The 24,522-nt window shown below is 39.7% G+C and overlaps 1 protein-coding gene across 9 annotated transcripts in view; it reads right to left on the bottom strand.

Moving 5' to 3' along the window:
- Positions 1–3,091, bottom strand: part of FUT9 (fucosyltransferase 9) — a 110,422-nt gene extending 107,331 nt beyond the window's left edge. For 7 of the 9 annotated variants that reach the window (XR_010388287.1, XR_010388288.1, XR_010388289.1 and 4 more), the window contains exon 1: positions 3,026–3,091. The gene's annotated coding sequence lies outside the window, so the exon portion shown is untranslated. The remainder of the gene's footprint in view (positions 1–3,025) is intronic. The other 2 variants (XM_064508797.1, XM_064508798.1) reach the window with 2 other exon arrangements.
- Between the last annotated feature and the right edge of the window lie 21,431 nt (positions 3,092–24,522).

Here is a 24,522-nt window from a genome sequence, read left to right as displayed (position 1 = left end):
GTGGAGCCAGGACTTCCTTCTAACTGAAAAGCATACATTTAAAATATGTTTTTAGTAATTATCTGTCAAAATTCTTGTAGTATCTAATTAGATTATCTTTACCCATTCTTTCTTCTAGAATTCAGTCCAGATCCTAATGCTTACTAAAGACAGTGGGACTCTACCATTGGACTGCCATGAGGGTTGGATCAGACTCTTCACATTAGAAATTTTTTGTATAAATTTTGCAATATTCTTTCAGGTTTTTCATTGTGTATTTTCCAACAAAGACTGAATTCTGCCAGCTTTCTTTCTTGTTTCAGTTTTACCTTCGTCTAACGTTAAACAAGTTCAATCTGTAATTTGTATCAAATAACATCAGCTGTAACCCCTTTTCAGAGTGACCAAATTTGTCTTTTTTTCATTACAATTTAAGGTTATTTTTAAATCAGTAAGGATATTTTTAAATCACTAAAGTTGGAAACATCTGCTCTACAGCTTGATTAGATTCAGCTAGTCCTTTCATATCTGAAACATAAGACAAATAATGCCATTTTAAGAAACATGCTATTCCCACAACCTAAAATGAAATTTTAGGGGTATCAGGTGTGAAAGTATCATTCAAAGGCAAGCCCTTTTTTCCACTAAACATGACTATTATTTACCTAATAGGGTCCAATAAAACAGACCATAGCTATACATATGTTTTGCTTTCTTGAATGAATTATTTCAGCTGAGCTGTCAGGGTAGGTAAGAACTGTAGACTTGACTCCAGCTCAGAATGGTTAAGGCTTGGAATATTCCATACGAGACACCAAATAAATCCTTCCAGCTAAGGAAAAACATGAGTGATCTTTTCACATCCCCAATCCACAAAGACTGTTAGCAGAAATGTGTCTTTTGCTCGCAGTAATGTCTGCGGAGAATCTCATACTGGGATCAGAACTGTGACCATAGTGATATCAAGAAACGTACTTGTATTTCCTCAGAAATTTCTGAGGTTTATTCAAGAGTTTAGTTTGTCGTTAAAAGAATATGCCTTGGTGTTCCTCATCTCTATTCTAACATCATGGCTTTATTCCAATTTCAGGATGGCAAGATTATTCTATTTTCATTATAAACAATGAAAGCTGTTTATGGGTCATTTACATTACTTCATTTTAGTTCACCTATTTAACCTGAATCTAGTCTGTTTCAACACATGAATCATACGGGCACAGCATTTTTTTCATTCTTAAACACACCGTTGCACACTGGTGTCTCTTTCCTACTGATAAGCAAACATTTCAAAATGTACTATTGGAAACAAGATATCACAACTGAATAATACTTCATTCTGCACTATCAGTATCAGTCTGTAAATATTCTTCCAGAAGTAAAAATGCAAGTGCTTCAGGGACCAAATCCTGCTGTCCTTATCATCTACTGCTCAACCGCTACTCAAGCAGACTCCAATCAAAGTCAAAGAAAGGTACCCGTACAAGTGCAGAGTAAAAACTGACAGATAATATAGACCTCTTACTAGCCCATCTTAATCAAAGACTTCATGGTTTAAACACTGTTTTCAGAAAATACTACTGACTAAACTGAAATCAGAATTTCCCTTATAACTGTTTGTGGTCTGGACAAGAACAAGTTGAGATACTGGAGTAACCATTATTAGGGACAGAGGAACTTATTTCCATAATAGTGTTTAAATATTATTGTTTCAGCCTACCACCGCCACCAGCCCCTTCACCTACAGCAGTTAAGACGTGATGAAACCTTGCTGATGACTTTCACAAATTCTCTTCTGTATTGCAAACAGAAAATTTACCGTCAAGCAAATCGTGCAGAAATTCTAAATCTAAATCTATAAATCTACAAGATATTGTCCATTATTTGTGTGCAGAACTGCCAGAATCCCTTTACCCGGTGTAACGCAGAGCTAAGGAGTCCTCTATAACTGAGACAGAATGCTAGGAAAAAAGCACAAGTGAAACACTTGAAAAAAGCATGCAAAACCAAGCAAAAACTCCAACAAAAATTAATAAAAAGCAGGAAAAAAAGAAAGAAGACATGATTCCTCCCAACCTCCTTCAGTCTTAAGTGTTGTCGCAGCACCAGCTTCTGGAGAAGGGAGTGAGGATTTACTGTGAATCTTACATTCATACTTGTTGGCTATCTGGCGAAGAGGAAAGAGGGTTTTTTTGTTTTTTTTGTTTTTTTTTAAAAAAAAGCAATTTCCAGATCTTTAACACTACTCCGAGCCAGCGATGCTAAAGAAAAGCAGGGGGAAGCGCTGCTGCCATAACAACCCTTCGGCAGGGAACTATTGGGATACAGAGAGTTACTACACTACCTACACCCAGCCGTGTGCATCATGACACATAAAACCAGCAAACGCTCCCCGGCCCCAGCATCCTACCGTTCGCGCTCGCTGCTCTGTGCAGCGAAAGCAAAACAAACACCGACTTCTCTCTCTCCTTCCCTCCGAGCCTCTCTTTAATGCATTTATTTGGGGAGGGGGGTCTGGGAAAAGTCCCTCGGAGCGGCGAGCGCTGCCCCGGCCGCGGCCCCGTCGCTGCGCAGCGCCGCGGCTGCCCCGCGGGAAGGGCCGCCCTGCGCTGCGCCCGGCGGCCGCGGCCCCGGGGGGGGGACGGGGACCGGGACCCTCCGCGCACCCCGGGGGCGACCCTGGGGGCGCAGCCGAGTCTGCCGAGCTGGGCCCCCCCTCCCTCGCCCCCCGACATCAAAAGGGTCCTTACAAAAGTTCAGGCGCTGCCCCCCCTCTCCGAGCCGCCCCGGGCAGGGCGGGGGGAGGGTGCGTGGGGGGGGGTCAGAGGCTCCCGGCCCCGTTTGGGGAGGGGGCTGGCGCGCCTCCCCGCCGGCGCGACCCCCGTGGGAGCGGGCAGCGGTGCCCCGGGGGTGGGGGGCGCGGTGCCCCCCCGCCGCGCTCATCCGCGGGCCGCCCCGGGATGGGAGGCGGGGGGCGGGCCCGGCAGGTGCTTTTTGGGGCGGGGGGAGGGGGAGAGGAAGAGGGGGGGCGCAGGGCCCGGTGACTCACCCGTCCGAGGCGGGGGCTGCGGGGAGCGCGGCGGCGGCGCTGCCCCCGGGGCGCGGGGGGCGGCGGGGCAGGAGCAGCAGCGGGCGCGGGAGCAGGGGCGAGCGGCGGAGCCCGGGCTGCTCCTGGGCGCGCTCTCGCTGCCCATCCCCGGCGCTGCCGCCGCCGCCGCCGCCGCCGGAGGATGCGAGCGAGCGGCAGCCCCGGGCGCGGGCACGCGCGGCGGCGGCGGCGGCGGGGGGGCGGGGAGCGGCGCGGCGGCGCGCAGGGGAGGGGGAGCAGCCGGGAAGCGCGGGCGCTCGCTTCTCCATCCCTCCGTCCCTCACCGCTGCATCCCTCATCCCTCTGTCCCTCACCCCTGCATCCCTCATCCCTCTGTCCTTCACCCCGCCACCCCTCATCCCTCATCCCTCCATCCGTCACCTCTCCATCACTCATCCCTCGTCCCTCCATCCCTCACCCCTCCCTCCATCCGCTCCCGCGGCCGCGGAGCCGCGGTCCCCCTCGCTCCTCGCCCCCGCCCGGCAGCGCGGTGCCCCCGGAACCCCCCGGAGCCCCCCGAGGCGGGCGCGCTGCCGCCCCGCGCTGCGCCCGGCCCCGGGCAGCCCCGGCGCCGCCGGGAAGGGCGCTTGGCTCCTCTGAAGGGCGGGAGGTCGCCGACCGCCCTCCTCGCCCTCCCCCCGCGACGCCCCGAGGGGAGAAGGGGGCATCGTTCATCGTGCTCGCCCGTCTCTTCCCTTTTTCATTCTGTTTTTCCATCCGGCAGGAAAACACAAAACCGTGTTGTGGCAGGAAAAAAAGGTGGTAAACAAGAGCAAAACATATAGAGTATAATAATTACTGACTGCATAAGACATAAGCCGTACACCGGAATAGTTCTTCAAAGCAGTCTTTCAAGCCTGTTCCTGAAACCTGAAGGGCTTTCCAAATGTTTATTTCAGGTCAAGAGTAATTATTTTATCATTAAAAATAAAAGAAACAGCAGCTCAAAGTGCACTGTGTAAACAAGAGAACTATAAATCAAGTGTGTCAAATAAACAAGCACACCAAAAGCTGGCTATCAACTCTTTATCCTTGCTCTGAACTCTCCCCGCATTATATAATGTTGATAAACTGCTGCAAGCACATTTGGGGAAAAGATACAGGGATGATGAGAACCCAGCAATATTTATCACAGTGCATTAGTATCCTTACCTGCCAAGTAGTTGTTTCAGAGGTTCATCTGTACGCTTCTCATCAGTCCTCCAAGTAAACAATTTACTAGATGCTCAGCACAGACATATGATTCCCCAGTGCCAGAGTCTCTGTCCTAGATGTTTCTGAATTGCTTATGGTTTATTAACTTACTATGCTCTTCTGCTCTGCCTTGTACCAAGAGCTGTGCAGGTATCAGCAGCTCCCACTTGTGAAGCCAGAGAAGAGAGAGATTGGGTGGATTTCCACACAGCTCCACATTTCAAACTGCTGATTTGCTGCAAAGGATCCAGTCGCTTGAAGAATTGGTCTGTCTTCGAACAGGTTTATTCCAAAGAGAGGCCTGACCCAAAGTTCACTGAAGACAATAAGAATATTTCTATAACCATGGTGGGAATTGGTTCAAACCACTCTGAGCTCACTCTTGGCATGGAGGTATTTCTGAGTGCCACTATTCTTCAAAGCTAGCAAAAACTCCCAGGAGGTGGGAGGGGGAATAAGAAAAAATTATTAAGATGTGCGTCTTTTTCACAGAGACAGAAAGTGAGGGACCTGCTTCTGCTTCCCTACAGCTAATGGCAAAAGCATGTACTAGAAAGCAGGACATGGCTAGAGTATGTCCTCTGGTGTCTATAGGTTCAACCACACCATGCAACTACTGAATGCAGTAGGCAAGGGGAGGGAAAGAGGAGACATTGGAAAATAATTAGGTTCAAATCTGGACATCTGTGAAGTCATTGGGAACTGAACTTGACCTTTCATTTCAAGCCATAGCTGTTCACAATGAAATTTTCACCAAATTAATCTTTCACTATTTTTCTCTCTTCTGGTCTCAGGCCCAGACTTCGATTTGGGCACCCCTTTAGTCTGCAGGTTTCAGTTATTTCCCCTCTACTGGTCCCCCCATGACCTTCATCAGGCTGATGAGGGCCTCTCCCTCTCCCACCTTCTCCAGAAATGCTGTTAAGGCTACTAACAGGCTGATGCAAGTAGTCAGGGAAGGGAAGGGAAACTGGTGGAGGTGGGTGAGGAAGCTTCTCACTCTTGTTGGAGCTCTGTATAGACAATTATATTTTTGAGCAAGAACTTATCTAAAGTGAGTGTCACAGACATTGGATTATAGAGAGTTAATATTTTGCCTCTCTCTCTTGCTCAGTGACTGTTTTCTAGTTCAGTGGCTATTTAAAGATGTATGGCTCCAATAGGGGCAATTGAGAGCCGTGAAATACTAGCCGGGTGACTAGAGTGCTTAGTTGAGAAATGGGAGACTGAGGGTCAAGATCTTTGTCTCTGAGATTCAGAACAGGGAATGGACCACTAAGGTACTGTGTGTTCTCAGGTGAATGCCTTTAGCCCTTTCCTAACTTTGACCACAAATTTAGTCCAAGTCAAAGCAAGCACATAAATGCCTATAGAAAAATTTTCCTTCACCAAAATCAGAAATTTGTCAGTCATTCAGGAAATTCCAGGGCTCTGTTTGAACTCTAACAGATTCCTGTGCGTTCTTTATATATATGCTTTAAATATTGCTGTTGTTTTCTGAACAAGGATTTGCTGAAGATTTGCTCTCAGAAGCTTTTTTTGGTATCAAATCAGCATTCCATTTATGAAGAATACAAGCATTAACCCTTACTTTTCAGTATCATTGCTGTGAACTAGTTCTTAGCATATGAGTTGGCACCTCTTTTACAAATACCTTGTGTGAGAGAAATAAACATTTTTTTCATTGGAGAGAAAATTTAGCCTTTTGTGATTATACCATTGGTACATAAATTGCCCTGCAAAAGCTGGCTGCTGAGCTTTCTACCGTAGGCTGGAAATAGCTGTATCTCTTTTTCTGAGGATTCCAAAATATTTTCAGAGAGCACAGTTTGATAAAAGGTCTCATTCGTATAATGGAAAACACATGGACATTACTAGAAGTTTTAAAAATAAAGAAATATAGATACAGACTGATTGTTTTAAGTAGGATTTTAAAGGTCAAAAGAAATAGACCAATTTTTTTTTTAAAAGCCCCAAAGTAGACATTTATCAAAATTATCCAAAAAGATGAAATTTTATATTTTATTTTATATGGTTTGGACATTTATGTCAGGTATGTTTGAAAATAATAATGTAGCATAGCAAAAATTTAAGCGCTTAGTAAAAATCTGCGTACAGTACTAGATTGTGCATTGTTCCACCCACGTGAGTTATATAAAGTTAGGCATACCTATGTTTGCAGGAACAGGGCCACTCTTTCCATTTGTATTCATTTCAGAGGGCCCAGAACTCATGTTCATGGGAGGCCCATGTGCGTTTTCCTATTTGTAATTGATTGTTGGCCTGGGGGTTAACTGCATCATTTAAAAATCTATCATCCTTTGGCATACTGTTTGTGACATTCATTAGTTCTGGCTTGCCTTAAACTTGGCCCTCATCCTGCAACTGCATTGACTAATGCTGATACCTGTTGCTGTGCAATGAGCCTTAATGACCTTGAAGAGTGCAGCGGCCCATTGCAGTTTTCATGGCTGTGGGATGGGGAATAGGATGCTCGATCTGGACAGGAACTGTGTTTGTGCAGTGAGGCTCCAACCCAGGCTCAGGCTTGGGATATGAATAAGAAAAAAATAACATAAAATATTGCTGATGTTTGAATCTGAGAAAGAACTGTGCATTCTTAGTTTTTACTTTTTCATGATAGGTTGAACATGTTTAACTCTGATGTCTGAGAGGTTAAGTTTCCATTGTTAGACACATTTGCAGCATCTTCTAATGTCTCTATTTAACAGGAAAAAACACTACTTTAAAAAATATCTTCTATGTGGGAATTAAGCTAGTATGCCTTATAAAAGCTTTGATTTATTCACAGAACATTTTATTTGCTCAATATGTTTTATCAAGGAAAAATAAAGATTATGTAATCTATAGTGAATGAGATTAACCTTTTTGTGCATGTGTGTGTGTGCATGGTGGCATTTTTATTGCCAAACAGCAGTTTCATGTTATTCAAGACAATCGATTTAAAATTAAATGCCTTTGCACTACAGTTTATAGGATTGATCCCGAAAATTGTTGTGCTTTTGCAGGCCAGGATACTGCAAGGACATGACTGATAAACCTGAAGTGGCCCAGGGTGGTTTTACACCATGGTGAATAAGAGATGCATGCTTTGCAGAACCCAGGCCTCAGATTCCACTGAGCTGAAAGGACAGCTGTGAAATGTGCAGCTTCTCTAGTAAAACAAAGAACTTTACTGTTAAATTTGTATCAGCTTCTGATAAAAGAGAAAAAGTATGAGAGGAGAAATGGAATACAGGTACCCCTTTTCCATTAGAGAAACAGTCTAGGAGAGGTTAGATATCATCAGAAACCAAACATGCAGACATTGGTATAACTTTCTCCCTATTTTCATAAAATGTAAAAGGGACAAATAATTGAACTGGAGAACTTCAATATTCTTACAGATTCTCATAATATGCAGTAAATCTTTACAGTTCTGCTCTCCAAGGAGATTCTTGAGTAAATAATAATGACTTTGGTCTCTTGGATAAATGAAGATGGATGTACTGAGAAAAATCTAATTATGGATTTTTCCTGCCTTGACTCCTATCTTGTGTACCGGTATTATATTGTTGATACTTCATATCTATTCCAGCAGTGGTGTACTAAATTGAAGCTTAATGCAGAAAAAAAGGAGCATAAACATGTCAACTGATCTGTTTCTTTAATATTTCAGAATCAAATCTGGTGATTTTGGAAACAAAGAACGCACCGGCTTTTTTGAACATTGGCTGGTGCTACAAAGACAATAAAGCTAAGCTGCAAACTCTAGTCTTTTTTGTCTATCATCAACAGAATTGTTTACTAAGGACCATGTCTTCCCTAGGAAGGATTTAGAAGTATTCTTATACTAGGATACTATAGCAGCAATTCATTCCTTGTAAGGGTATAGCCCATCTTCTGAAAGCTATATACTGCATACTTTGGCTGATCATCTCTGGGTTAAACCAGCTAAACAGCTAAAAGCTCTGTTTTCTTTATGCAAGTGTGTTTGTAGCAGGAACTTCTTCTGGAACACATTTTTATATCAGTGGCTCACAAAACTGTGCCGGCAGAAGTCTGCAATGTAGGCAGAGCTTAATTTCAGGTTGATACAGACAGCAGAATATCAGAAATGTTATTGAGTGCATTACTGGAAGGAAATATCTGAGGACCCAACTTGTCTGGCAGCTTTTACAGCTAGCACTGAGGGAAATAGAAATACTCCCCTTTGATGTTAGAGCCCAGTCTGGATGCACAGAGCTTATAATTAGAAAAATGAACATGTTTTCTATTTGGAACATGGTTCTGTATATATGAGATAGAACAAATGGAGAAAACCAAAGTATTAAACTGCAAGATAACCCTTTTTACAGTGTCCTTTCAGGGTCATATTAAGCTTTAAAAGTCTTTTCACCCATGTGAGAGTTAATCCTCCATTCTCTCTGAGTGTTTTTCTTCAGCATTCATTACAACGGTTAGTGATTAATTGTAGACCTGTCTCTTTGTTTTGAGCTCCTCTGTAACACTCCTGGCTTTATTCATTTGCCTGGAAGGACTGTAGGTTGTTTGGTATCACAGACCATGTTTCGTTCTAACATTTTGCAGTATCTAGGATAATGGAGTCTTGGTCCATCAGTACTGCTCTAAATAATGACTAGTAATAATGATAATGCAGGCAGCTCCAAATCCTATATTCACATAGGCTAGACAGCTCAGAGATGTGAAAAGCCTCAAACTCCTTTTGATGTTGGAAAAACATGCAACAGAGTGAGAAGCAGCCATGAAAAGTTTGCGCATGCAGACAAGACAAAGTTGGTAGTCAGCACAGCGATTTGAGAAGCTGCCTTCATGCCGACTGCAGGAGATGTGGTGAAAAAAGTCACTTGGTGTTTTGGAAATTTCCACCTCAAGCATGTATACAGTCAAAGTATTTTCATTCTAGCTAATGATAAATTAATTTGCACATCTTCTTTTACAAATTTGCAGTGCAAGTAGAATACTTCTAATTATTTCTGCTGGCTGAACTTAAAAGCAAAATATATATTATTCTTATACTTTACGAATCATTGTAGAAACAGTAGTCACAAGACACATTTACATGCTTACAGACCAAAACTTCTAAGAAACTGCATTCAGACAACTTTCAGCTGTTTGGTTAGGGTATAAGATTGAAGAACAAGTAGGACAGCAATTCTAGTTGTTTCCACAAAGTTCTACTGGTTTGAGTAAAATCCATAGAGTAATTAATATATTTTGAGTATGCCCACACTGCAGAATTCTGTTGGTGCATTCATTCAGAACACAATTAATCACACTGGATGTCAATATTCACAAAGACCAGCTGAATTTACATTCCGAGAAAACACTTTCTGAAAACCTGGCAGCTATTACTAAGTCCAAACCCAGAAGATTAATCTGAGTACTCCAGATTACAGTCAGAAGGGCTACTTTAATCTGTGGCATGAATCATGGTATTGATTAGTGCTATAAATTGGTTTAACAATATTTGTCAACATTGAGATTTCAGTCAAAAGGTCTTATCTTTTAAAATTAAAAAAATACTAATTTGAGTAATTAGTAGTCTAAGAACATACAAGAAGCAGTGTCTGTGGAGAGAGATAATATCTCTTGCTAAACTAGCTGATGTATTTGGAAAAAGAGGCATACAATCCGCCCATCCCACCTCCAGTGTATTATCTTGTCTTTATTTGAATAACAGTGATTGTCTAACACAGTGACTGATGAATGTGAGCCACGTAACTGCAAGGGAACTATTCATAGCATGAATAACAGGTGGCAAGAACAGGTCCTGTCATGTTCTTTCTAAATGTCTAACTAAATAACTTATTACAAATAGATCACGGTCTAGATACTACTGTCTGAATTCACATAAACCATGAATTCCTCTTGGGAATTTTATTCATGGGAAGAAAACAATTAATATGTGCTTTTTTGTAACATGAGAGTTTCAACTCAGCTAGCACATGAAACTTCTCTTCCCCTGCTTTCAATTGCTACAGTCTCAATTACGATCATTCTTAATGGGCTGAAATTTCTCAGACCTGGTGTCTGATATTAACTGGCTTGTTTTGTGTCAAGGCTTTCTACTTTTTTTTTTATGCTACACTGAAATTATACAGGCATACAAATTGGGATGTAAATTCATGGCTGATGATAGCAACTTCTTCAAAATTAACGGCATACTTTTATGTATACATTTATTTATCTGTTTAACACCGAAAAACAGTTACAAAAACTTAATCTCATCATCTATATTATCCTTGATGAGGAAGACAGTCTCTGGTACCTCTAAAACCTCCACTTATTTTGAAATAATGGCACTGAAAGCAAATAAAAAGAATTACAAACAAAAGCAATAAACACAATTGCCATTGTATATGCCAAAATGTAAAGAATTTTCACATTATAATTGTTGTTTGCTCTTTCCTTCTTCTCTATTCTATTTATCATCTAATTTACAATAGAGAGAAGTCTGGGGCAGTGCTTTCATTTATACTTATTAAGCAGCAATGCAGATATGTGTTTTTATAAAAATGATGCATAATAATTACCTGTCATTAATTTTCCTGAACAAAAAAGGCAAACTATTTGCCCTGAAGATAGGTGCCGAATGTTTAGTTCAATGACTGGATGCTGCACATCTGACAGGATATGCCTGTCTTTGGTTAGTCACGAAAGGCTGCCAAGAATAGATGAATCCTTTTGAGGTCCAGAAGAGACTCCACTGACCTAGTCTGGATGCCTGCGTATCACAGGACAGACAATCTGACCCACTATTTCTTCTGCAAGAAGGAATTATCCTTCCCTTCTGCTATCTAACACCAAAATTTATTGCCTGAATTGTATCTTTTGGAAAAGCGTTCAGTGTTGAATTAAGGATTTACTTATGATTAATTTGCCATTTCTCTTAGTAAGCAGCTCCAATGATTAATTACCCTTGTTAAAAAATTGTGTTTTCTTCCTAATTTATACTTTTCTGTCTTTAGCTTATCCAGAAACTGAACCTTGTTATGCTGTTGTTTGTCAGATTAAAGTATCCCAAATGTCAAATATCCTCCCATCTAGGTCCTTATGAACCATGTTCAAGTTGCCTTTTAACTTTGTGTTTGATATACTAAATGTGAATGATGACAGTAGGGAAGTCTCTCACAGTACTGAAGTCCCTCTTTGGCTCAGATAACGGTGTAACATTTGAAAGAATTTCTTTAGGGTGCCAGTATAATTTTTTACTTTTTTTTTTTACTTATATCACACATTCTTAAAAAAGAAGAAAATAGATACCTTTCCTCAAAATCCTTTCAGTGAATGTTAATGCATATTTCTTCCATTACTTGCTATAGCTTCTCATTGTCTTGCTATAAAAACATAATGCCATATGTTTCTATGGGATAGATGTCAAGGAGAAACAAATAAGATATACTTACATATAAATGTCCTACAAAATCTTTTGTAAATGACTAGGCAGTACATCAGCATCTACAATTGCTGAAAAACAGCAATTTGTAACAAAAAAGGAAAAGGGAATGTGGCTAAATGAGAAGAGCTTAGATAGCCCAAACTGATTCACGTGTTTAACCTATGCAAGGTTGAATTAGCCTACTTATATCCATTCAATATAATACCTTCTTTAATTACATGTTCACAGGCCTGATTATCCTGGCTAGCTGTAACTTAAGCAGTATTTTGCCTGCATTATCCAAACACTGCACTGTGGTGTAAATCTGCACCTGGTCAGATGCTAAGAAGTTACAATATCTTTCTCACCCTTTTTTTCTGAATGCTTCAAAGCCATTAGTTCAATGTACCTTCCTGACAGCCCTGCGACACAAGGTAGTATTATTATCCTATTTTCAAACAAGGGGAACTGAAGCACACAGTGATTTAGACCAAAACTGTCAAAAATATCAACTCACTTCAGCTGCCTACTTTCTGATAGTTAGAGCCAGGTTTTTGGAAACCAGAAATTCAGGTAGGCAAATTACTCTAGGAGAATATTAGCCTAAGGAGATGGTAACTCCTTTTTATGAGTGTTGGGCACCTGCTTCCCAAGTCCCCTTGAAAATCCCTGTCAGCATGATTTTTGCAATTTTTAGGGCTTAAATACATTCAAAAATATGGTTCTTAGTGGCCTTATTTTCAGAATACTTCAGATTGTTATAATACTCTGTATATCCAGAGCATAGCTCCAGTCCACTTCATTTGCAGATGTGAGTACCCATCAATTTACAAATTAGGCCCCAAGTCTGGTGTTGAACATTTATGAAATTTCTTTTTTCTTACTTATCTTTCAAGTCTTGTTTGACACATTAACCCATTTTTTTCTCCAGTCACTTTATACTATTCTTTATTTTACTCCTTTACTCCTGGTCCACTGCTGTTTCTCCTGGCACTCTCACACCTGCCTCTCTTCCTTCTGTTCCCTTCTGCTGTCTTTATGCTCTGGCTTCAAATTCTTACTGTAATCTGAAAAAACTATATTCCCTGATAGCACAACGAGGATACCTCACATTGGAAGTAATGAATGAATGTGTCTTAGAGTCCAGATTTATCCATACCATTACCCAGAACCAGTATGTCACCTGCACATGATCTTTGCAGCTCTCTGGAAAAGGAAAGGTCGGGTCTGCTTGGTGTGTTAGCGTTACGGTCTTTTTCTTGCCATTTAGATAGTCAGGGATTCATGACATCAGGCATGCTCTTGCTCAGTCTTCCAGGATGTATTCTAAGCTTGGCTCTTTTCAATCACAATGGTAAATTAGAGTGAGAGTTAGAGGGTTCATTCCAGCTAATTTAGGCACTAAACTAAGTCATCCAATATAGGAGCCTAATCACTCTAGACTTCATCCATAATCAATAATGATAGATAGGTACTTTTAAGGAGGCAACATTTCCTTCTTATGTCCCTTGACTATAGAGGGAGATAAGGGATCCTGCAGCAGCGTTACTCTCAGAGTCTCGTAATTGGCAAAAGATAATGTACCTTATGTTCCAAACAACAAAAAAATTATTGTTAGTTTAATGATAGCATTAATCATCTAGTCAAAATTTAGCAAACAGTTATTATTAGTCCAGTTACAATGATGTTGTATCATTCATATTCCAAATTGCCTGTTTAATACAGAAAAAAACCATTCTGCATTCCACTGCTCCTCTGGGTCCTGAAGTAGCTGATTTTGAACAGGGTGTGTGTGGGTGGGAGCGGGGGTTACCTCAAGCAGTCAGCATCCTAGGTCTTTCACCAGGAGGAGTGTGATGTTGATATTGCTGCTTTCTTCCTCCTCACCCGAGGGTCTATTTGGGGCTATTATTGTTTTCTAACACAGTTCTACACTTAGCTCTTTCTTGATTGGTCTGCAGTTATACATGACTTCTAAATTTACTTTATATGATGTGCATTACTTATGTCGCATCCTTGTTTCTTTCTTCTCTAGGTGACTCCTAAAATCAGTTTTGCCCAGCTCCGGGTGTTTTATTCCTTTACAACTCGCTTATCCCTTTACAAAGGCAAAGCTGTGCATAGTCCTGAAGTGTCTGGACCTGGACCCACACTCTCAAGGCGTCTGCTAGCACCCTACACTTGTGTTTTACTACACCACAGTATTATTCTAAGGTCATAGTTCATTCTACATACATTAACCACCAGAATAGCTGCCTGTTACCAGGACCTATTACAGGAAATATATCAACTTTATGACAGCAATAGGTAGTTGTTGCAGTACAACATCATACAGAGCTAAGCAAGACTAAAACAATTTAGGTAATGGCCACCTGCCCATTGTGGATTCAGCCAAGAAAACTAAACCAAAACTTTGCACTGGCCAAATAAAGACAGTCTGACTAGCTCCAGTCCTGAGGCCTAGCAATTATTGAAAAGCCTGTAGCCCGTTACACAGCCATTTACTGAGCTACAGAGTTATACTAGTCACCTCATTTGGGAACTTAAAGTTAGATGATGTGAATCTAAGCTTTGGAGACCAAACTACAGTCATGTTATTACCAGCAGTATGGAGCAAAACGGTGCATTTCTGCACTTTCAGACAACAGCTTCAGAGTTCTTTGGGATGTACAGTTCATCAAATCCAACACAGCTTGAAAACCTAAAGGAATAACAAGTTTTCCAACATTCTCATTTTTAATGTTGAAACATTTCCAATGAATATTCAAGAATAAAAATTCCTACTCTAGAAGTTACTAGATAGAGCTAGTATCCTATCAGCTAGACAATTCTTCCTCTTCCTCTTCCTCCTCCTCCTCTTCTTCTCCTCCTCCTCCTCCTCCTCCTTCTCCTTCTCCTACTCCTACTCCTACTCCTATTTCTTCTTCTTCTTTGTTATTATTATTTAGAGTCTTAATCCTAAATTCATTACTTAAAAAATGACTCAATTAGCAATGACGGCCCAAGGTCTGCTATAAATCGAGGTTGGACCATGAAGCTAGGACAGGAGTTGGTACTAGGCAACTTGCTGGGGGAGTTTAAGCTGTGTCAGTTCATCTGGCTCCAGGTTTGCATGTGGCCCATAATAACAGTGCAGCCTGGACCTCTGCTGGCACTGTGAAGTTTTAGAAGAGGGAAACTGTGCAAGATCTATGGGGCACCGATATGTTTTCTCTGCCTTACGGAATGTGATTTGGTGTATATGCAGCATCAATATTTCTGGGTGTAGTGTTGTCCAGCCTCCATGTGGAATGCGGCAGAAGTTTTCCCTTTTGGTGTTCATCTCTGGTGTGTTGGGTACTCCAATACCAGAAAATGTCTGCAGTCAAGAGTTATGGCCATTAGGATGCTGGTGCGGCATTTTGACAAAGCAGTTTTGCTCCAGCTAGAGAAAGTCAATGATGCTCAAAAATAAGATCTAGGCCTTTGGACTTCCAGCCAAACCATTAAGCAAGAGAAAAAAATGAAAATGCATCGTGGTTTTAAAATGTCATGGAATTAGATTCTAAGCCCAGATTCACATCAGTATCTTCTGTTAAAGTCATTGGGAGTTGCCTATCTATATCCACAAGCAGAAATTGGTCTTTAATAGTAATTAAATGACTCTTGTTTATTGCCATCAGTTGATTAGTGTGGTGAATTGATGCAACCTGTGGGAAACCTCTCAGCAGGCACTGCAAAGCACTCTGTAAAATGTCTACATATTTCAAATCTTGCAAGCCTGCAAAACCCCTGAGGATTGTACAGTGCCTAGCAAACCCAATGGGATCAAACACTTTATACCTGATGGTGTTGACTGTAAACTATCTTATGCTGTAACAGCATACAATTCATGTAACATATGCTTCTCCTGAGTAATGAACAGATATTGCAGAAGCCACACAGAAATGTTAAAAAATACCTGCATATAACACTTGTCATATCAATAACAGAAAGCTATCTTTAAAGTTAAGGCCTGCAAACTGAAAAATAATACTTTGGCAAACATGGTAGTATTAAAATAGCATTTAAAATAGATATTTATTATCAAGTAACCATTTTATTTTAAGTCCTAAGGAGTGCATTGCAAAACTTTAAGTATAGAGGATTTGGAAATCCAATTCAGTGCATGTCTCTTATATGCGTTCCTATGAGGAGGAGAAGGCATCTCTTTGGAATTTCTTGGGGTTTTTTGAGGATTGAAAGTAACATCTTCTTTTCTCAATTTAACATATTTTAACAAAAAATATTCATGCCACAAGTGAAACCCTAATGAAAATAGCCTAGATTCCTAGCTGATGATAGTGAAAGAATGCTTTCTGGCACATTTAAAAAATGCAAACTGGTATTTGTGTCAAAGAAGGCTGCTAATCTACATTCATCTAGCATTATCTGTTCTTTGTTAGGTGTCTTCTGGATACTTCTGCTCATTGTACGGTATTCAGTTAACAATCAAATCCATTTACTCAAGTAGAAGTTCATCATTTTACCACAGAACAATGATGCACTAAATGAAGGTTCACCTTGGTCAGAAGGACATTGCTCCGCTTAGGTCTGCTCTGTTCCACTAATGGGCTAAACAATGAGCCATTTCCGATACAAAAATCATCAGGGTTAAATTACTTCAGGCTCATCTAAGGTTTGATGCTCTTTCCTTAGTATCTCCTACTGGCTCACTGCATGGCTCACAACCTAGGGTATAGCCATGCAAATGACTGTTTGCTTGATTTGAAATTACCATAAATATATTTCCTTACAGCTCATGAGGTGTAGAAGAGTCATTCTATAGAAGTTGCTCACTACCCTACCACAGGGCATTGATAAGGTAGGTTGGGCAGGGGTGCAATTTGGTCGTTGAGAATTGAACCTTAAGTTTTTACAAAGAAGCCAAGAGTTTCTTGAAAGCTGCTAGTTTTTTTGTTAGCATATCTCTAACCTTTGGATACTCCATTTATTCCTAGTCTATTGTTGGAATGAATTCTAGGAGCGAGTCAAATGACCTCAGCAATTTTCTCTAACAGTTATTTTTGATCATTTTGGTCATGTAACCTCACACGACACTAATTCAATAGATCAAATTCTCCTCTGAAACAGTCTCAGTACTGTCTCTTTGGGGAAAAGACTTATCCACTGCACCTTCTGAGAAACACTGAATAGTAAAGTGCTAATATAAAATGCACTCCGTTACTACTTCATATTGAGCTATTACATATATTACATATATATTACATATATGTGTGTATCACATATATATGTGGAAAACAGTAAAAATATAGTTTGGCCCATTTTGATTCTCTTAGGATTTTCTTTTCTTTACCTATTCCTTTCAGTATAAATGACAGTAGAAGAAAGTTTTTATTTTTTTTGCAAATTTAGCTACCATGTACTAAGGTTAAAGTTTTCCCCTTTATTCTTTGTAGGATATAGACTGAGTCTTAAGAAGTCACTTAGACTTAACACTTAGCTATCGGTAAGTGTAGAATTATATATGTTTTTATGGCCCACTGTGTGGGTCAATACTTTAGAGTATGTATTAGACATAAGGTTGGCACCAAAGCATGTTCTGGACAATAAAAGATTTCTATTAGTCGCATTGGTTTTGGAACATGTTCAAAGCTATATTGACTAGGATCACTAGAAAAATCCTTTCACTCTCCAGAACTACCCTACTTAAAACCCACATGATGTATAGAACAAATGAAATAAGCAAGTACATCTTTGGCTGAAACTAGACCAATACAACTTGTACTCCTCACAGGGAGGTAGCAGTTTTGTAAATCAGAAAAATACTGTCCTTACTGCTTCTTTGCTTTCCAGTGAAAAACAATGTGGAGACTTTGTTCCCCTTATACTACTTATGCTGAGGAGGCCTTATTCATGCCTGAAGTGTTTAAATCAAAATTGGATGCCTTCTCAAGGGCTACACTTTTGCTCAGCTACAAGTTAAGGGACTGAGTAATGCTAGCTAGCACAGTAGGGAAGAATATTTCTATTCTTTACAGAAACTGTTAGATGAAATTATTTGGCCTGTGCTAGGCAGCAGGTCAGACTAGATGAGCTTAGTGGTCCCTAGTGGCTCTAAAATATGAGTCTGTAGCTTGTTCCTTTAGTTGGCACTTAAGTCCTTATCACGATTACTTTGAGAAATTTATAGTGCTAAAAATTAGTTCCATCTGTCTGAAATTACTGCATGAAATGTTATTTTGAAGAGGGTTTTTTTTCACTTGATAGTAATCTCAGAGGTCTGGACTCACACTGGGAATTTTGGCTCAGTGCAGCAATGAGCCAAACTGCCTTTTCAGTTCTACTTAGCAGCGTCCCCAGCCACAAGTTAGATAGGTACATCTTCCACACTACGGTTAGAGAAGTACTTTAATGACTGGGAAGAATAGAATTCACAAAAAGCAGCATAAAGAACTGTTAAGGCAAATAGGAGATGCTAAAGCGAAGAGCTTGTTTTAAAGCCTCCTTTTCTGTGGAATAGAGATGCCTGAATCCAGGCTGGATAGATGCACTATGTCCACTAAGGATTCACTGACATGAGCTCTTCCCTGAGTCTAGGTGCTAAGTCAGGTCATACCAGTCCCTTTTTGTAAATTACAGTCCATTGTTTAAAATCCTCACAGGGCAGCTGGAAAGCTGATGTTCACTTTCCCATTTGCCGTACCACTCTCAGAGGAATGTCTTTGCTATCAAGCTTTGGGATATGGTGTGACATACCATTATTAGTCTCTGGTGATTGTGTTATTTGGATAAATCTTTTAAATATTTATTCCCAGACAATGCTCAAATTTACAGTATACTGATTCATGCATACTGTCTCTGGCCCATGGTCAGTGCAAAGTGAATGTGTTGACTGTCGAATGTCCAGAGATATCTCCTCCTGTGGGTTTATACCATATGATCACAACGTATGCCCTAGATCAGAATCCCACAAAAAAAGGCTGAATAAAGACTTTGGTGTCCCACTCAGTTTTAGACCCAAAACAGACACAGAACTGTTTTTTGCTGTAAAAAAATAGGTAATTAGGTGTCATAGAGATTTTGCTGACAGAAAGAGGGTCTCAAAGTGATCCTATGAGACAGTTTTCAAATCAGATGGCTGAAGAGGCAGCCATTTGACCAAAACTCCTGCTCCTGATTCTAGAAATTTTTTTGTGGCAATCCTGCTTCAAGCTCAGCATTAGAAACCTGAGGTAAACCTCTCATCACTATTCTGATGAGGGGCTGGAGTGGTGTGGGTGCAGAGAAGCATTGAACCAGAAGCAATTCCCAGCCACATCCTTCCAGAGGACAGAGGCAAGAGGACAGAAGCTCTGGAGATGCACACAGGGAAGTGATTCGTAGGTCTCATTACTGGAGATACGTGCTCTCTCTCCAGTGGCCAGTTTGAAACATTGGCTGTCAATTGGCTGGAACAAAAGGCATCCTGCTCCTGGTGCAACCAGTCATGCTTTTTGGGGATATTTAGTGATGCTAGCAGTGTGCTGAGTCCCTTTCATTTGGAACCAAACATCATTTTGACTGCTTTATATACACATATATTCAAAATGGGATAGTATGCCTGTGACCTCTGATTCCTTGAGAACACACACGGGAAACTGAAATCTGGTCCATATGGTAGAAATTGGTGGCTTATCTCCATCTCACTGGCACCGATCATGGGAATTTTACTGAAGAATTTAGTACAACTGAATAATAATGAGTGTGGACTTAACTCTTGCCTGTTTCTATTCCATGGCAGGAAATGGAAACTAATACCCTGGATTTCATGGAAAAATTACAAGAAAAGGAAGTAAAAGAACTTTTTTTTTTTTTTTTTTTTTTTTTTTTTTACAAGAAACACTGGCCATACTCTCAGTCAGTGCATATTGGCACTACTCTGTTACTATGACTGGCAGCAGTGAAAACACACTGAATTTTATCAAGAGTCTCTGAACCCTTGTGCTTCCTTATTCCTGCATAAACCAAAATTCTAACTGTGGCAAGTACAAATAACACATTTACCATTAAATGGGTGTATGCATAGACGTGTGTGTGTGTGTGTGTGTGTGTGTGCATCTGATGAATAGAAAACTGAAAATCTTTTAAGGACCAATTATTTCTAAACAAAACAGAATATGCTTCTAGCTCTTTTCTGGCACAGACATCCATCAAACAATAACAGGGCATCTGTTGAATAGATATGCACATGCAATCCATGCAGGCTTAATTTTTATTTATTGCTCATAAAAGATGTTGCCACAGTTTTATATATTCAATTTTGTATAAACATTTAAGTGAATAAATGAATAAAGCACAGTTACAACGAATAAATGCCAATAAAGATTGTGATTAAATACAAAGCAATGCAGCAGAAATTTCAATAGATTGAAACTGTAGTCACATCTACTCAAAAGGGTGTTAACAGTGTGCTTCACATGCCCTGCTGTTGGTCTGAAGCAACAAGAATGCCAGTTGCCCAAAATGCTTCCCGAAGCAAATAACTATACAGACCAAATTTCTTCCTGAAGGAAATTCAGGTATTGATTATTTTTGTTACAATAAAGCTCTGCTGCATCAGTGGTTTGTCCATTATTGTTTTTTTCACAGTTTGTAGGGGAAATATTTTGCTGCATTAATAACACATGCAAAAGCGATAGAAGTGTGGCTTGACTAATACATTGCGTAGTATATCACTTTTGATTACAGACTTACTGAGCACAGGAATGGAGACTGGTCCTACTCCTACTGAATTTATGGAACAAATTACCACCTATACCAATGTGGAAATATCACATTCTTTAGGAAAGTATGATTTTTAAGATACTAGATATTTAACAATCTCAATGCTTTTGCCATGTTGCCATTCGTTTATTCCAAAAATACTTGACACTCCAAAGAATTGTTCTATATTCATTTTACCACTTTGAGTATATTTTACAGTGACCAGACATTTAGTATCATAGCATAATCTCATGCTATGATTCTGCTGATAAATCAAAAATACAATAAAATATACAATAAAAAATACCAACACTTGTTATGTCCAATTACCGCACTTAGAAATTCTTTGATGTATTGATTAAAATATCAGCCGGTTTCAGTGTTTAATATATGACAGAAAATGTAGTATTCCTGAACATTACTCTAAAGACAATACTGTAATGCATCTTAATACTTTTATGGTTAAAATAAAAAAAAAAACATTTTGAGCATAAGCTTTAGACCTGATTTGATTACTGTTCTAAAATTAGTACAATGAAGGCAATGATTTCAAAGTTTTTAATATTATAGTCACTGACAGATGAGTTTTATTTGGTTAAATAAGTGTAAATAGATATATTCCATAAGCTATGAGTTTGCTTTACAGTGATCAAATGTTCTATTTGAGGAGGTGCCTAATATCCCTCACTAAGTTTGAAGACTGAAGGAGTCGTGTACTATTCTTTGTATATATATCATCTGCTTCTCTGGTTGTCTGCTTGATATTAACTTCCCTGAATTCTAGGAGTTGAAGGAAAATGATAAAGTTAAAAGTAAAAGGAAGAGAAACCGTAGGAAAGGTGAAACATCAACTTAAAAACCTCAGGATGGTAATAGCTGGGCCACCTTCTGAGAAATAGCTACCCAGCAAGTTAAATCCCAGTGGGTTGCAGTTGCTCTTCTGAAAGTTGACAGTGCAGCTTCCAGAAGGGCACTAAGCCCCAGGCTTTCCAGCCTCAGAAAAAAGGATGCACGAGCCTTCACAGCTGAATCCTACCTGGCTGTCTCCAGCAAGCCGCTAACTCTCATAACTCAGGGAAGAAATAGGCTGGACCACACCAGGGCAATGGATAGGCCTGCTGAGCTGAAGCATACGGCAAAACACTGGGTCTCTTCGTTGTGTCCATATTCTCCTAAATGTTATGTTCTACTCGGCAATTTCATTCTACTTTGACTTTAACATGCTGTTCTTCAGCCATTTTAATCAGCTGCTGCCAGATGCTCAAGAAGTCTTCAGTGTTGGTAAATACTAAATTACTTACATACTAAAAAGCATAGCCAAACAGCCAGTCCAGAAGACAATCTCCCATGCAGAGTAAACTGGGTGATTGGCACCCAGCTGGGTTAGTTTACCATAGGTTTAAACATTTCCTCAATAAATTCTTTCCATGTTCTTGTTGCTTTTGCTTCTGCCACATGCCTTGGTAGTCAATTCCAACTTTTTTTGTCTTAAATGTTCAATGAACCCTTTCCCATCAATTGGGTCAATTACAGGAGAACTCATCTGTTCTTTACAAGAATTATGGGATGAAGTAATGGCTGCTCATTGATTTTTTTCTGTGTGCTCAATTCATGGTAAATGTTCTTCTGTCAGAGTGTAACTCATAGGTTTTCCAATCACAGTCGGTCTCGCTAGCTGGAGTTTCAGTTAGCCCACGTTTAAAACACTTCTAAGAGTTGATTAAAGATTATTATTTGCTGATAGGAGATGTAGTAGTACTGATTCACAAAAGCACCAATGGACTCTTTAGTGAAGGAATCACTAAGTGCATGCAGGACAGTAAATGTCACAGTGCATTTAATAAATGGCTCATATATAATACCTGGAGAGTGCAGCTGAGAGACAAAAAAAAAAAAAAAAAAAAAAAAAAGGTGATTACTGTAGTTGTTCGTACCAGCTGTGAATATAAAAGATGTTTCTACTAAGTTCATAACCCAAGTGTGCAAAATGAAGAAGATGCTGTCTCTTCTCCAGCAAAAAGCTTATAATTTGCAAAACTGTTCTTGCTGTCAGGGAAGTCATAGCATTTCATATTTTTTTAAATCAGCAAACCCTAAGAAGTCTTGTAAGCAGAAAAACCCTCCCTTCCTTAAAACCAGAATCTTTAATAATTGAAGCACTAATGACCTTACTATACTCAAAGCTTCGTATAATTTGCAGCAGTACCACATATATGTCCTTTCATTATGACAGCGTAAAAAGTTTAGTGTCTACTAGTGCTGCTGAATTATTATTAATTTTAACATCTTTTAAAAGCATAGTTGAACATAAGGACAAAAACTCTTGATGTTAATAGAATAAATACTAGTGGAGCACTTCCTAAACTTTAGCTTTATGCTGATATTAGTTTGAAGCTGTGGTTGTGGCTCAACCAGACTGAAAGCTGCCAGAAAACCAAACCAGACCAAACCAAAGCAAATCAAACCAAACTGCTTCATGTGTATAATTATCTCCTCTGCTCTTTTTTTTTTTTTTTTTTTAAATACAAGGATTAGAGATCCTCACATTTCAATTTCACAAACACTATATAGCGACAATAATGTGCAGTGAAAGCAAAACAGGTCTGAGATTTTGCAAGACCTTCTTTGTGAAAGTGTTGAATCTGGCACCTAAGCAAAAAGTTTGAGGAAGGCAATGGAAGATTCATTAGAGAAAAATAGCAAAGGAATAGTAGTGTAGGAGGACTAGCGTAAACATGTTGCAGGGTGGAAAGAGAGTTACTCTACAGTAACAAAGGGTTTTAGTAATGTCAAGGTAGTAGAAAAGTGTCTTTACCCTTTATGAAACAGCTGTAAGGGGAGATGAGAGTAAAGCTGAATATTATAGCTAGGCTATTCACAGAGGAAACATCATCCTGCCTGTTTCCTCTATGTGTTTACTCCGAATCTGAGTATGAGTTTTTTCTAATGCGAGTGAAAGGCCAGAAGACCAATTTGACACAGCTCAATTAGTTTATTGATCAGGATTGTGAGGCCATAGCCAATCAACGACATAACATACATGTTATCAACCTCTGTGTGCCAGCAGTTCAGAAGAATCAAAGTCAGCATATGGTTGTATTTTTGAGTAATATTAATGTCTTTTCTGTTTATAAGGCAAATCTGCAGGAAAAAAAGAACATCCTTTTGATACGCAGCACAAAATGAGAATTTTGTCTGAAAATGGTATATGCAATTTACCAAATAAAATGAACTGATATTTTATCGTTTGTACTTTTTTGCCATTTTGATCATACAAAGCCCAGCTATAACTTTTTATGTTAGCGCTTGGGAATCATCAGAGTGTAATTTACAGTTTACCATCAACAAGAGGAAAGTCTTTACTCCTATGATCAATTTTTAAAAGTATCTTGGCTAAGAAAAGATACTATTTTATACTAGTGAGGGTGCAGGGTAGACACTGCACTATGAATTCTTGGTACAGTTTTTGTAATTTGTATATTTGTCAGTTTTAGAAATGGATCGTTTTTCCCTTCAGCATTATTGGCAAGGTTGTAGACATGCTAATAATTATAGCTTTTCAGTACTTTCCAGAGTAGGACTCTTTTCAATTGATTAAAATATTGCTGAACTTCAATCATTTATGTCCAAATTTCCATGTTACAGGTTTGCCCTGGACTGATTTCTCTGTTTCTTTATTTAGGGTAGCTTCAGCCAAAATAGTCTGGAATTTTTCAGAGGACAAGAGTAATATTATTTTGCACATTTTAAAAGATTTCTTAAATGTATTTCATTAGGTTGCTCTCTGTGCTGTGGAGCAAGGACTCAATATTTGGCAGGGCAATAAGAATTTAATTTTTGTTGATCTTATGGAAATTTCTTCAAGCTAAAGTCTCTGAATATATTAGCTAGCATGAGCTTCATTAAGCATGACTTATTAGAATGACTCTATTATGTTTTCTGGAGATGCTCTTGCTTCTATCTGCTCCTAGTGGCTTCCTGATCTATGGCCACATCCCTCCCACCCTAAAAGCCTGGGCATGTTCCCAGCCCATGGCCTCGATGTTTAGGGGGATATTCCTGTGTCAGTTGTCACTCCTGCCTTTTCAGAAGTGCTGCAGCTCCAGGCCCAGACACGGAGCTCTCCTGTCAGGACTGG

Source organism: Dromaius novaehollandiae, chromosome 3 (assembly GCF_036370855.1).
Source record: "Dromaius novaehollandiae isolate bDroNov1 chromosome 3, bDroNov1.hap1, whole genome shotgun sequence".
Classification (NCBI taxonomy): domain Eukaryota; kingdom Metazoa; phylum Chordata; class Aves; order Casuariiformes; family Dromaiidae; genus Dromaius; species Dromaius novaehollandiae.
The sequence above is the reverse complement of the archived record's forward strand: the minus strand, read 5'-3'. Positions and strand labels throughout refer to the sequence as shown.